At 52.1% G+C, this 13,500-nt stretch overlaps 1 protein-coding gene and 1 long non-coding RNA gene across 3 annotated transcripts in view; one reads left to right on the forward strand and one right to left on the reverse strand.

Moving 5' to 3' along the window:
* ZNF513 (zinc finger protein 513) overlaps positions 1-13,500 on the reverse strand; it is a 100,885-nt gene that overhangs the window by 34,643 nt on the left and 52,742 nt on the right. The window lies entirely within an intron of this gene.
* LOC146822166 (uncharacterized) overlaps positions 6,380-13,500 on the forward strand; it is a 182,540-nt gene continuing 175,419 nt past the window's right edge. Inside the window, exon 1 of the long non-coding RNA XR_014963242.1 lies at positions 6,380-6,493. This is a non-coding gene — a long non-coding RNA (uncharacterized LOC146822166). The remainder of the gene's footprint in view (positions 6,494-13,500) is intronic.

Here is a 13,500-nt window from a genome sequence, read left to right on the forward strand (position 1 = left end):
ACAACATGTCCTCCCCATTTGTGCAGCAGTGTGTGGCGTGCAGCAGTGTGTGGCATGTAGCAGTGTCACGGTTGCAGCAGTGTGCGGTGTGCAGCAGTGTGTGGCGTGCAGCAGTGTGTGGCGGCATGCAGCAGTGTGTGGCGTGCAGCAGTGTGTGGCGTGCAGCAGTGTGTGGCGTGCAGCAGTGTGTGGCGTGCAGCAGTGTGTGGTGTGCAGCAGTGTGTGGCGTGCAGCAGTGTGTGGCGTGCAGCAGTGTGTGGCGTGCAGCAGTGTGTGGCGTGCAGCAGTGTGTGGCGTGCAGCAGTGTGTGGTGTGCAGCGGCATGCAACAGTGTGTGGCGTGCAACAGTGTGTGGCGTGCAGCAGTGTGTGGCATGTAGCAGTTTTGGCCTTTAAACAACATGTCCTCCCCATTTGTAGGGTTTCTGTGCTCTGTGTTAGGCAGGCTAACCATTCAAACATGCTCTGTAAAGCTTCAACATGATAAAAGCCCCGGCACCTCTTTGGTTACAAATTAAGCACTAGGAAAGTGGCTGTAGCCAAGACACTATTGAATTTTAGTTTATATGCTCTGTGTTACGCAAACTAAATAAAGACATATACAGTGTAAAGCTGCTGCCTCATCAAAACACCGGCACTTCCTTTGTTACAAATTAAGCACTAGGAGGGTGGCTGTAGCTACGTGTTTGCAGCTACACACAAATAAAATAATAACGTAGCTCCACTTTAGGTCATATTTATGTTTGTGTCTATAGAAATATCAACTAATTTGTCCACAATCACAGGCTATTAAGCATATTCAGACATTAAAACCTGGTTTCAAAACTCGTAAGTTAGCAGTAGTGGCCTTTAAAGAACATCCCCTCCCCATTTTTCCGGTTTGTGTGCTCTGTGTTAGGCAGGCTAAACAAAACAACATGCTGTGTAAAGTTGCCACCTAATCAGAGCCCCGGCACCTCTTCTGTTACAAATTAAGCACTGGGAAAGTGGCTGTAGCCAAGCCACTATTAAATTTCAGTTGATGTCCTCTGTGTTACGCAAAATAAAAAAAAAGTATAAAGTGTAAAGCTTCTGCCTCATTAAAACACCAGCACTTATTTGTTACAAATTAAGCACTAGGTGGGCGGCTGTAGCTACGTGTTTACAGCTACACACAACAAGTAACATGATACCTACAACAAGTTAGGACTATTGGCTTTGTCAATCGTTGTTAGTTGCATAAGATAAATTAGCAGTAACTGTGGCTTGTATATAATATTGAAAAAGCATCCACTTGAAGCCCTAGTGACACCACGACAATGTTACTGCTCCTGAGTTACAAAAAGAGGCACAAGAATCCAGAGCAGACATGGCGAGTAAGTTGGCTGAAGAGGTGGGGGTGGCAAATGGTGTTCACGGGCGCTTTGATGTCCTCAGTGGCCGCGCGGCTCACTGAAAACATCAAAGCGCCCTCAAAATGTAAGTGATCGCAATCGCGATCACACTTCAAAGCGCGGCTGTGTGACAGGCGAAAGTGAAAGACGAGCGCTTTCAGGCTGCCAAATGGTGCGCGCGCCCGGCACACATGCACAGTAGTTGGCGGCCTGAAAGCACTCGTTTGCACTTCCAAAAGTGCTTACTATAAGTCTCGCCAGAGCAGCGCTAAAGCGCTGTCTCAGGCGAGACCTAAAAAGTGGGGTGGGAGACTACACTGTAATGGGTGCCTGTCTCGTGGTCAACATGTTTCAAGCCTTCCCCTAAGGCTTTTCATCAGGACCAACAAATATGATCCCATTTACCACTCCTATAAGACCTGATGGTCTCGTTATACAAGTTGTAGTTATGTACAAGAAAAACTGATACATGCACTTATATTACCTACTTGGTATGTGTTCTCTTACTAGAGACCTACTGAAAAAGAACAACAGTGGGTCTTCCGCCTGGGAACACATATCAACGGATTGAATGATGACATACAGTGGAACCATTTCATTTAGGCGCCAGGAGAGGTATAGAACTATAGACACCAAAACTGGACATGCTAGTAGACCCACCTCCAGCGACCGAACAGAGAGAGGATCCAACAAGTACAAATGCCATTATGCAGATTTTGCACCATTGGGGCATGTACACTACCCACTAATAAGGTCAGAAGCAGTTTGAGGATGGGTGCATAGCCCGATTTTGCCACCCCTAGAGATACCACCACTCAGTGGAAACACTACCTGAATCGGGCGAGCTGTTATCCACACCAGATCTATAAAGTTTTATGAAGTTTTTCACAAAGTTTTCACAACTATTGCTCTTTGGAAATCTCCACTTCAGTTAGGTAAGCCTTTTGAACAATGTCAAACATACTGCACACCAAAGGAGTGCATCACCTGATCAATAAAGTTTTCTCAAGAGAACAAGTTCGCAAGTGCCTCACCAGTTCAATACAGTTCTTTCCAACGAAGTCAAACAAGCCTGAAAAATAGTTTACCACCCTTCTATTTTTATTTTCCTAAAAATTAGAGAAACACCACTACTTATCCACAACCACCGATTCGTCTCATGAACTAAGAGTTTGAAAACACACAATCTAATGAGGGGAACCTATGTGTCAATGCACCCGATATCAGCCATGCCATTGAAGTTGAATATAATTATTTCTGACAAACCCCATATAATTATTTATTTTCTAATTTTTCTGACATACCCAGCTAAATTATTTTAAAAAGTAAATTTTGCTCAAACAGTGCAGATAAGCGACTCGAACCACCGGTCTCCGCGGTGAAGTATACAGGAAGTTAGTCCATTGAGGGCGGGCATTTTTTAAAGGATATTGTTCCAGTGCTCCCATATGCGAGGACGCGTGCAAAACGTCAGTGTAGGCGCACCTTATCAAGAAGTCTCCCCGATCAGTCTCCTGTTTCCGGAGCGACGAGTAAGGCAGCCCAAGTCAAGCAAGGGAGTCCCTTTAACGAATTAAGTACGGCATAGCCGCAAGGAACAAGAGACTCCCCTCTTGTTTCCCACAGGCAACGACCAAACTCCAGTTTGATAAGCGAAACTGCCCAGGCAATATACTAATTCCTGGTTCTTTTTTCATCTCTTCAGTGTGTGACTACAAGCGCCCCTTCCAACCCAGACAGGGCTCACGGGGCCATAATTAGAGAACGATAATGTACGCTATCCGCTTTTTTGATTCTCTATTATTTTTGACAGCCATTATACTATTACCACGATCTCTGATACTCCTCACATAAGGTCTGTATACTTATACATAGTGTGTGTGATTTATGTTATCTGTTGTCTTGTACGTCAAAGGGCAGCATGACACACATTATTTATAAATCGAATAGATTAGTTGTGCACATGTGAAAACTATATCACTTCTATTTCCACCATATGGTGATGTGTTTGACCATCCCAAATGCTAACAATACATGGTATAATGATGTTCTATCGTTACAGGGATTTACCTAACGAAAGTATGCACAAAGTAGGTCTCAAGTAAGAGAACACATACCAAGTAGGTAATATAAGAGCACGTATCAGTTTTTCTTGTACATAACCACAACTCCTATGACGAGACCATCAAGTCTTATAGGAGCGGTAAATGGGATCATGTTCGTTTGTTCTGATGAAAAGCCTTATGGGAAGGTTTGAAACATGTAGACCAGGAGACAACTGTATTCTGCCTGTACTCTGCCTTGTGTCGTGTTTGGGGCCCTAGGCCCTCATGCTGGGAATGACTGACACGGACACATGGTTAGATGGTGGGTTAACTGGCCACGAGCACGTGCGCTCGGCCCTTTTATTAGCCTAGTCACCTGACCCAGTGACGTAGGTGGTGGGTGGGTGTAAAGTGTAGAGCATACACTTCTGAACACTAGAACGTGTCCATGCTAGGACACTACATCCCTCCCAATCTTTAATAACAAAAACCCGGAGTCAAATGTCCAACCTAGGGGAGAAAAGACATATATATACAGATGTAATACAGTGACTAAACTTCTGCAGAGTCGCTCACGCTTCAGCAGCCTGGAGTCACAGACGATGTTCTTCCTGTCGCGGACGATGTTCTTCCTGTCGCGGGCGATCACCAGTTCACTGTGGCACCAGTCATGGGTGCTCGATGGAGTTAGTCTGTTTGACGGCTCTGCCTTGAAGTTGCTCTCACAGTCTTTCTTCGCTTTACTTTCTTGGCGACAAACGCAGTTGTTGAGTTCTTTTGGTTCAGCGCTAGATGTTGCCATTTATCTTTTTAGTCCAGTCCTTTTCTTTATCTGTGGCGTGTGTTCTGTTTTGCAGAAAGACGGGTTATTCGCAAGACACCCCTCTCACCAGGATGCCCCTCTCACAGGTGTTCCCCTGCCACGGGATATCCTTGAGGCCCTCTTCCTCAGATCTGGCCTGGGTTCAGTGTCCTGTATCGTGTTACTCCCATGCCGATAAGTACGGGTGCGGAGGAGACGGCAGGTCTCACCTCAGATGCCGCAGTCAGACCTGGAGGGTGGCTGTTGGCTCCTGTCTTTAGCACGCGAAGTCTTCATCCTCCTGAGACCTTTGCTGAAGGGCGGCTGATGACCATCTCTCGTCGCGGGGATACTCTCTCTCACCGGCATCCCTGAGGCCTTTGCCCCTGAGTCACCACGGCTGGCATTGACCAGTGTCCGTGTAACCCCAAAGGTGGGTGTTTCGAATGGTCCGGCCTGCTCACCTCTGCAGATCCCAGGTGTGCTGAAAGCATCATCAAACAGATGGTCTTTTCTCCGTGCCACGGGTGTTCCTCAGGACTTGCGCACTGTGTTCTGACGCTTGTCACCTTCCTTGTCTTTGAGGTGTGAGTAGTCTTGCCACACTCTTCTCCTTGTCCTCTATTTCTTTCTCCGTGAGGCTGTCATGTCACTCTGACTTCTTCTCCTTCTTACAGTGGCAACCGTGCCACTCAGATCTTTCTTTCCCCTTTTCCTTTAAGTGGCAGACGTGCCACTCTGATATCATCTTCCTTCTTTGTAGTGGCAAACATGCCACTCAGCCATCTTCTTTTCTTGTAGTGGCAAACGTGCCACTCAGACATCTTCTTTTCTTGTAGTGGCAAACGTGCCACTGCGATGTCTTCTTTCTTCTAAGTGGCGGACGTGCCACTCTGGTCTCTTCATCTCTTCGCTTCACGACCTACTCTGGACCGTTCCTGTTCTCTTATCTGGCCAGGCTTCTCCATGCAGCGCGCGCACTCTGCACGTGTTCCCCCTGGTCTTGTCCTCGTCCGAGAACACTCTCTTCATCTTCTTCAGCATTCCGAGTTCGGGTCGTGACCTTCTCTTCATCTTCACCTTGTCACCAGTTACTTCGGTTGAAGTTCGTGGGGCCATGCTCATGGTCCGCTTCGGTCTTCTCCCTTTCACCAGTTGCTTTGGTTCTTCTTGAGCTTCTCGGACCACTTGTCGGTCCGCGCTGCCGATCACTGGCAGGATATCTTCGGTCTTGCTTCAGACCTCTTTGTGCAACTCCTGGCGAGTCGGCTTCTGTGGTGCGACAATTTGGCAGGTCGGCTTGGCCTTTGTGGTGCGACCATTTGGCTGGTCGGCTTGACCTCTGTGGTGCGACCATTTGGCTGGTCGGCTTGACCTTTGCGTTGCGACCGTTTGGCAGGTCGGCTGGGCCTTTGTGGTGCGACCATTTGGCTGGTCGGCTTCACGAGGTGTGTCGCGTCGTGTGACTACCTTTGTCCGCTGCCTTGTCAGGCGCTGGTGCGTGCTACTCTTCGTACCGTCGTGGTACAGCTTCAGTGTAGCGTTGCTCCTAGTATCATGATCATTTGATGTGGTGGCTTCTTGGCGCCACTGGGTGTTGCTCTGCATCCATGGCCGCCAGCGTCGGATACTTGCTGCGCCCATCCTCTTCAGTGGGTTCCTCTCCTGTAGGCGCTGCAGTGTACCTTCCGCGTCCGGCGTACATCTGCACTGAGTCCGTTTGTTCTCTCAAGGGTTCGCTCCACTTGATGCGGCGACAGCGCAGTCCTCGCTGGGGTGGATGTGGCTCGACACCGTTCTTCTTTCTTCCTCCATGTTGCTGCGGGATGGCGCTGCATCCCTGTGGCACACCGTTGCTTCTTCCTGTGCTTCTGTCGCGTTCCTGCGCTTCTGGCACATTCCTGTGCGCCTCCGTCGCGTTCCCGTGCGCTCACCTTCGCGCCTCCGTCAGACCTTGCGGTACTTGCCTTGCTGCCTCTTCTCCCTTGCGCTGCGAGCCGTCGGTCTCCTGTGGCTGCTGGACTTCTTTGGATTGCTGTAGGCTTGTTGATGTTCTTGGTGTGTGCAATACCACCAGTGGCCACTGGGTGGCAGTGTTGCTTTTCTTTGGCTTCAGCAGCAACCCTTCTGTACTGCCAGAACTCTATGCCTTGTTTTCCTTTCCACTCCTCCAGGCTTCACTCGTGCTTAGGAGAGCTGGAGGGGAGCTGGAGCCAGGCAGACCAGTGGAGTCCAGATGGGGCTGGAGCAGTGGAGTCCAGGACATGGCAGCAGGTAAGTCTCTTTTCAGTTATTTTATTCTGAGGCAGGTGAGGGGGGCACAGGCATTTTCAGTGTGCAGTATATGTTCATGCATTACTCTGTGGGTGAGTTGTGGGACTCTTGTCACTGCGGGTGGGCTCCGCTTTACTCTTCAGCAGCTGCTTGGAGGGCACAGGCACGTGGGCTGCACAGGGGGCGAGGCAACACTCCTTGGGGGCATGGTGCCATCGCGCACTCAGTTTTAGGTTAACTTTCGGCGGCGCTGGCCGCTTGCTACTTGTGGGAGCACTGCTGGGGGTCCTACTTGGTGGGGCATGCTCCGGATGGCCAGCGGGCCATTCTTTACCTTCTGCAATCACCCTCATGCGGGGTAGGCACCCGCTGGTAGTGTCATTATTTTCCTCTCTACTGTCTGTTCGTCGCGGGCCAGGCACCCCTTTGTTTATTTATTTAGCGCGCGGATCCGCGCCTTCCTCCAGTGCGTTGCTCTCCCCGCCCTCGGCAGCTCCTTCAGTCACTCGCTGGCCGGGGCGGGGGAGAGATGGTGCCGCTATGCCGGGAAGTGTGTCCGGGGTCGCTGCTCTGTGCTGCGGGTGGGCTCCGCTGTCGCGTTGTTCCGCCCCCTCCCCGCAGCCGGTCTCCTCACTTCGCGGGCTGCGCAGGGAGGGGGTGCCAGTACCTCGCTTCTCTCTGGCCGGACCGGGATCTTCCTTCGTGCCGGAGGGCACACCGGGTTCCTCTACGCGGGGTGGGCACCCGCTGCGACCTTCCTGCATTTTCCCGGGCTCACCTTCAGCCCGGCTGGGCTTCCTCGTGACGCGGGTGGGCTCCGCATGACACAGGCTCCTGTGAGGGGTCGTGGCCGACGCGGGTGGGCTCCGCTCGGTGCACTCTTCGAACCGGGCACGGCGGCAGGCTAGACAGGTTCGGGGTGGGCACCCGATTTTCTCCGGCTCAATCTCGGCGTCGCGGCCGGTGCGGGTGGGCTCCGCACGGTCGGCACTTCCCCTACTTCACCGGGCAGGTCGCGACCGATGCGGGTGGGCTCCGCACGGTCCGCTCTTCCGTCTGGGCGCTTCTAGGCACAGCGGCAGGTCGGGGTGGGCACCCGGTCACCGCAGGGCCTGCTGCGGGCTCCGCTCGCCTGGCTGGCTTCACGGCGCGTGGCGCCGTCACCTGGGGGTGTGCTCACCGGGCAGTCCTCTTTCCCCCTCAACCATCAAAGGTGCGCCGATCGGGGGCTGTACACGCGGGGTAGATTACCCGCCTCGTCGCCAATGTCGTGTTTGGGGCCCTAGGCCCTCATGCTGGGAATGACTGACACGGACACATGGTTAGATGGTGGGTTAACTGGCCACGAGCACGTGCGCTCGGCCCTTTTATTAGCCTAGTCACCTGACCCAGTGACGTAGGTGGTGGGTGGGTGTAAAGTGTAGAGCATACACTTCTGAACACTAGAACGTGTCCATGCTCACCGGTCTCCGCGGTGAAGTATACAGGAAGTTAGTCCATTGAGGGCGGGCATTTTTTAAAGGATATTGTTCCAGTGCTCCCATATGCGAGGACGCGTGCAAAACGTCAGTGTAGGCGCACCTTATCAAGAAGTCTCCCCGATCAGTCTCCTGTTTCCGGAGCGACGAGTAAGGCAGCCCAAGTCAAGCAAGGGAGTCCCTTTAACGAATTAAGTACGGCATAGCCGCAAGGAACAAGAGACTCCCCTCTTGTTTCCCACAGGCAACGACCAAACTCCAGTTTGATAAGCGAAACTGCCCAGGCAATATACTAATTCCTGGTTCTTTTTTCATCTCTTCAGTGTGTGACTACAAGCGCCCCTTCCAACCCAGACAGGGCTCACGGGGCCATAATTAGAGAACGATAATGTACGCTATCCGCTTTTTTGATTCTCTATTATTTTTGACAGCCATTATACTATTACCACGATCTCTGATACTCCTCACATAAGGTCTGTATACTTATACATAGTGTGTGTGATTTATGTTATCTGTTGTCTTGTACGTCAAAGGGCAGCATGACACACATTATTTATAAATCGAATAGATTAGTTGTGCACATGTGAAAACTATATCACTTCTATTTCCACCATATGGTGATGTGTTTGACCATCCCAAATGCTAACAATACATGGTATAATGATGTTCTATCGTTACAGGGATTTACCTAACGAAAGTATGCACAAAGTAGGTCTCAAGTAAGAGAACACATACCAAGTAGGTAATATAAGAGCACGTATCAGTTTTTCTTGTACATAACCACAACTCCTATGACGAGACCATCAAGTCTTATAGGAGCGGTAAATGGGATCATGTTCGTTTGTTCTGATGAAAAGCCTTATGGGAAGGTTTGAAACATGTAGACCAGGAGACAACTGTATTCTGCCTGTACTCTGCCTTGGTCAATTTCTTTTGCTGTTATTTCTTTTTAATTCGATTGCTGGTTTCACTCTGTTAATTGTAACATTGTGCCCGGTCTGCTTTTTTTTTGTTTCTCCCTTGTGTCCTCTTCCTGCCGCTGCTGCCCCTGCGGCCCCCGCTCGTGCCTCCCAGCCGCCCACCCCTCCCTCCCTCTTTCATATTTAACGGCGGCCACTGCAGGGGAGCGCAAGCAAGACCTCTGACCCCTTGTCTCAGGCTTGCTCTCTCCCCCTCCGCTCTGCATTGCTCTGCCGCTGAGCCCTCCAGCCTCCACCTAGTAGGTGTTCGAGGCCGCTGTCTGTTTGCACTGTGCCGTGCGCTGTGCCCGCCAGGTAACTGCCCATTTCTTTGCTGTCTGCCTGTACTCTGCCTTGGTCAATTTCTTTTGCTGTTATTTCTTTTGAATTCTATTGCTGGTTTCACTCGGTTAATTGTAACGTTGTGCCCGGTCTGTTTTTTGTTTCTCCCTTGCATCCTCTTTCCGCCGTTGCTGTCCCTGCGGCCCCTCCCCCCTGACGGTCCCCGCTCCTGCCTCCCAGCTGCCCGTCCCTCCCTCCCAGCTGCCCGTCCCTCCCCCTTCCCTATTTAATGACGGCTGCTGCACAGTCGCGGGCAGCGGGCACGCCAAAGGCAAGCCTGTCTGCGCCTGTCCGCGACCACGACCAGTGACAGAAACCCTGCATCTCCAACCATCAACCGCTACAACTCAGCCGCCCTCCTGGCGCTCAACCCCGGAAGAAACAATAACTGCCAGCAGGCCATGCCAAACACGACCCACGGCCAGTTATTCTGCCACCAGCCCTTCGCCACCGCTTCAGCCACCAACATCGCCGACGCCCTAAGAAGCATCCTTCTCAACGTGCGCTCCGTGCACAGACACGCCGTGGAGATCTGGAACATACTGGACTCACTCTTGCCCGACGTTGCCTTTTTCACAGAAACCTGGACCAATGCCTCCTCCACCCCTGACATCGCCATCGCCATCCCGGACAGATCCAAGATCCAGAGGAAGGACCACCCCAACCACCTGGGAGGGGGGTCTCACCATCGTTACCTCTACCTCACCACCTCCAGCGAAACCTTCCCAGCCGCCGAACACCTGCACTTCCAGATCCAGACCAGCCTCAACTCCACACTCTGCTGCACCCTCGCCAAAAGATCTCCCGGCCCCCGGCCCACTCGCCGACACCATCACTGACCTCATCGCACCCCACGCCATCGCTGCGATGGACTACATACTAATCGGAGACCTGAACTTCCACCTTGACAACCCCAGCGACCCCCACTTTGCCACCCTCCATGACAACCTCGCCAACACCGGACTAAAACAACTCGTCACCACACCGACCCACAAGGCAGGACACACCCTAGAACCAGTCTTCGCAGGGGGAAACAGCGTCCACTTCAGCCACACCACGCAACCCCCATGGTTCAACCACCACTGCATATACTGCATCGTCAACAAACCCAAGGCACCCAAACCCGCCCCACACCCCCCGCGAAGGAACTGGAGCAAGGTCACGGACGAGCAACTCAACTCCACCCTCATCCGCGACAACCCCATCTCGGCAACAGACGCCAACCTCGCAGCCAGCTAATTCTACACCTGGATCTCCAACTGCGGAGACAAGTTTGCCCCGCTACACAACCCCGACAAACAGCGCCCCAGGAAAGCCGCCTGGTTCACCGCCAACCTCCAAGAAGCCAGACTCACCTGCAGACGCCTGGAGAAGAATTGGAGAAACAGCAAGACACCTGGAAACTACACCATCTACAAGGACGCCATGACAAGCTACCACCAAAGAATCAGAACCACCAAAAGGACCTTCATCCACAACAAAATCTTCGCCAACTCCAGCAACTCCAATGAACTCTTTAGCGTCATCCAGGAATTCACCAATCCCCGCAGTGAAGCCATGGACATCACCCCCTCCCACGAGCTCTGCGACAAGCTCGGATCCTACTTCCACCTAAAGATCAAAAACCTCTATGACAACTTCATCGACCATACGCCCAAGTCCGCAGCCAGCCAGCCCGCCTTCCCTCCCGCTACACCAGCCAGCCCACCATCTCCTCCTGGACACCGATCACAGCCGAAGAGACCGCCTCGACCATGAAAGGCATCCACTCAGGGGCCCCCACCAACCCCTGCTCACCACACATCTACCACAGAGCCTCCACCGCCATCGCACCCAAACTACAACGCACCCTCAACACCATCTTCGAGACTGGCACCTTCCCCGACGACTGGAACCACGCCGAAGTCAGGCCCCTGCTCAAGAAACCCTCAGCGTATCCCATGGACCTCAAAAACTATCGGGCCCATCTCGCTCCTCACCTTTGCTGCGAAAGTCGCTGAGAAAACAGTCAACTCAGAACTGACAAGGTTCATCGAAGACAACGCCATCCTAAACCTGTCTCAATCCGGATTCCGAAGCAACCACAGCACTGAGATTGCTCTACTCGCTGCCACAGAAGACATCCTCTCCCTCTTCGATGCACAAGTTACTACTTGTGTAACAATATATCTGTAAGAGACATTAGTTAGTGATAGATTCCTTACCTTAGAATATCCCCAGGCTTCAGACTGGATCCGGAAAGTTTGTCAGCAGTACCCTTGCGCGTCGGAAGATGGCGTTGTGCGGCTCCGCGTCAGTCGCTGGAGTCGTAAGCGCTGAGATGACGTCACGGAGACTACTTAGGCACCACCCGTGCGCGCTGACGTCAGTTCTGTACACGACTTTCCGCGCCAGGAACGCAGAGCCATGCAAGAAACTGACCACTTGTGCCATGAAACTAGGGCCCTGAAAAGGATGACCTTAACCCTAGCAATCAGTAGCAGAACAGAGAGGTTGGGTGGGGCGGTAAGGAATATATCACTAACTAACGTCTCTTACAGATATATCGTTACACAAGTAGTAACTTGTGCATCTGAAAGAGACACGTTAGTGATAGATTCCTTACCTTAGAATAGATACCCAAGCAATACCTACCCCGGAGGTGGGTCTGCGAACCAAAATCACACCAGAAAGTCCCAGAGAACCGAATGGCCAAAGAAGCCGTCCCTCCGGACTTGGCTGTCTAGGCAGTAGTGCTTGATAAAAGTTGTCAGCGAGGCCCACTTAGCTGCCTGACAGATGTCCTGCAAGGGAACGCCGCGTCCCAAAGCAGTAGTGGCTGCAGTTACCCTGGTAGAATGGGCACGCAGCCCAACAGGAGGCTCCTTCTTAGCCAACGAGTAACAGGCTTTGATGCAGTGAATGACCCACCAAGAGATGGCCCATTTGTGCACGGCCCGACCTTTTTTGGCGCCCACGTAGCCAACAAAAAGTTGGTCATCCACCCAGAGCGGTTGTGTGCGCTTCAAATAGAACGAGAGCACACGTTTTGGGTCCAGACAATGGAGCCTCTCCTGCTTTTGAAGGATGAGGAGGCGGAAAGAAGGTGGGCAAAGTCTGCCCAATGTGGAAGGGGGTGACAACCTTTGGCAAGAAAGAAGGACGAGTCCATAAAACCACTTTGTCTGGATGAACAGAGAGAACAGGCGGTTTAGAAGAAAGAGCCTGGAGCTCACTCAATCTTCTGGCAGAGGTGATGGCCACCAGGAAAGCGGTCTTTAAATTGAGAAGAGGACAGTCATGAAGTGGCTCAAAGGGAGCACACATCAGATAAGTAAAGACAAGATTTAAGTTCCATTGAGGCATTATGAAGGGCACTGGAGGAAACGTGTGTGTGTAATGCCTTTCAGGAAGCGATTAACAATTGGGGACTTCAAAAGAGAAGGCTGATCTGGAAGCCATAGAAAGGGGGAAATGGCCGAGAGATAACCTTTGATAGTGCCCAGAGCACAGCCCTGCTGGACCAAAGAGAGAAGGAACAGAAGGACCTCGGAAAGAGGGGCAGCAAGAGGATCCACAGCCTTTGCTGTGCACCATGCCACACATTTGTTCCACCTGCAGGCGTATACCGTCTTAGTGGAGGGACGCCTGGCTGCCAGAATAAGGTCACAGACTTCGGAAGGAAGGTCGAAAGCTGTCAGCTGTCGCCGCTCAATCTCCACGCATGGAGGTGGAGGCTGGGCAGGTTTGGGTGGAGGATCGTGCACTGTTGCTGCGACAGAAGATCCTCCCGAAGAGGCATTCGGATCGGGGGAGCGATCGCCATGCTGAGTAGATCGGGATACCAGTCCTTTGTGCCCAATCCGGAGCCACAAGGATGACTTGGGTCCAGACGCACCGAATCTTCTTCAGCACTCTGGGCAGAATTGGTATAGGCAGAAAGGCGTACAACAGACCGCAGCTCCACTCGTGACGAAAAACGTCGCCAAGCGAGTGCTGCCTTGGAAATTCCAATGCGCAGAATTGATGACATTGCGCGTTCTCTTCGATGGCGAATAGATCTAACCAAGGCTCTCCCCACTGCAGAAAGAGACCTTGCACCACCTCCGAGTCAGACGCCATTCGTGATCCATCATGCACCGGCGGCTGAGTTTGTCCGGTCTGGCATTCAGACAACCTGCCAGGTGTTGAACCGCCAAGGTAAGGCCTTGATGTTCTAGCCATGTCCAGCGGTGGAGAGCCTCCTGAC

The sequence above is a fragment of the Triturus cristatus genome, chromosome 6 (assembly GCF_964204655.1).
Source record: "Triturus cristatus chromosome 6, aTriCri1.1, whole genome shotgun sequence".
Taxonomy (NCBI): domain Eukaryota; kingdom Metazoa; phylum Chordata; class Amphibia; order Caudata; family Salamandridae; genus Triturus; species Triturus cristatus.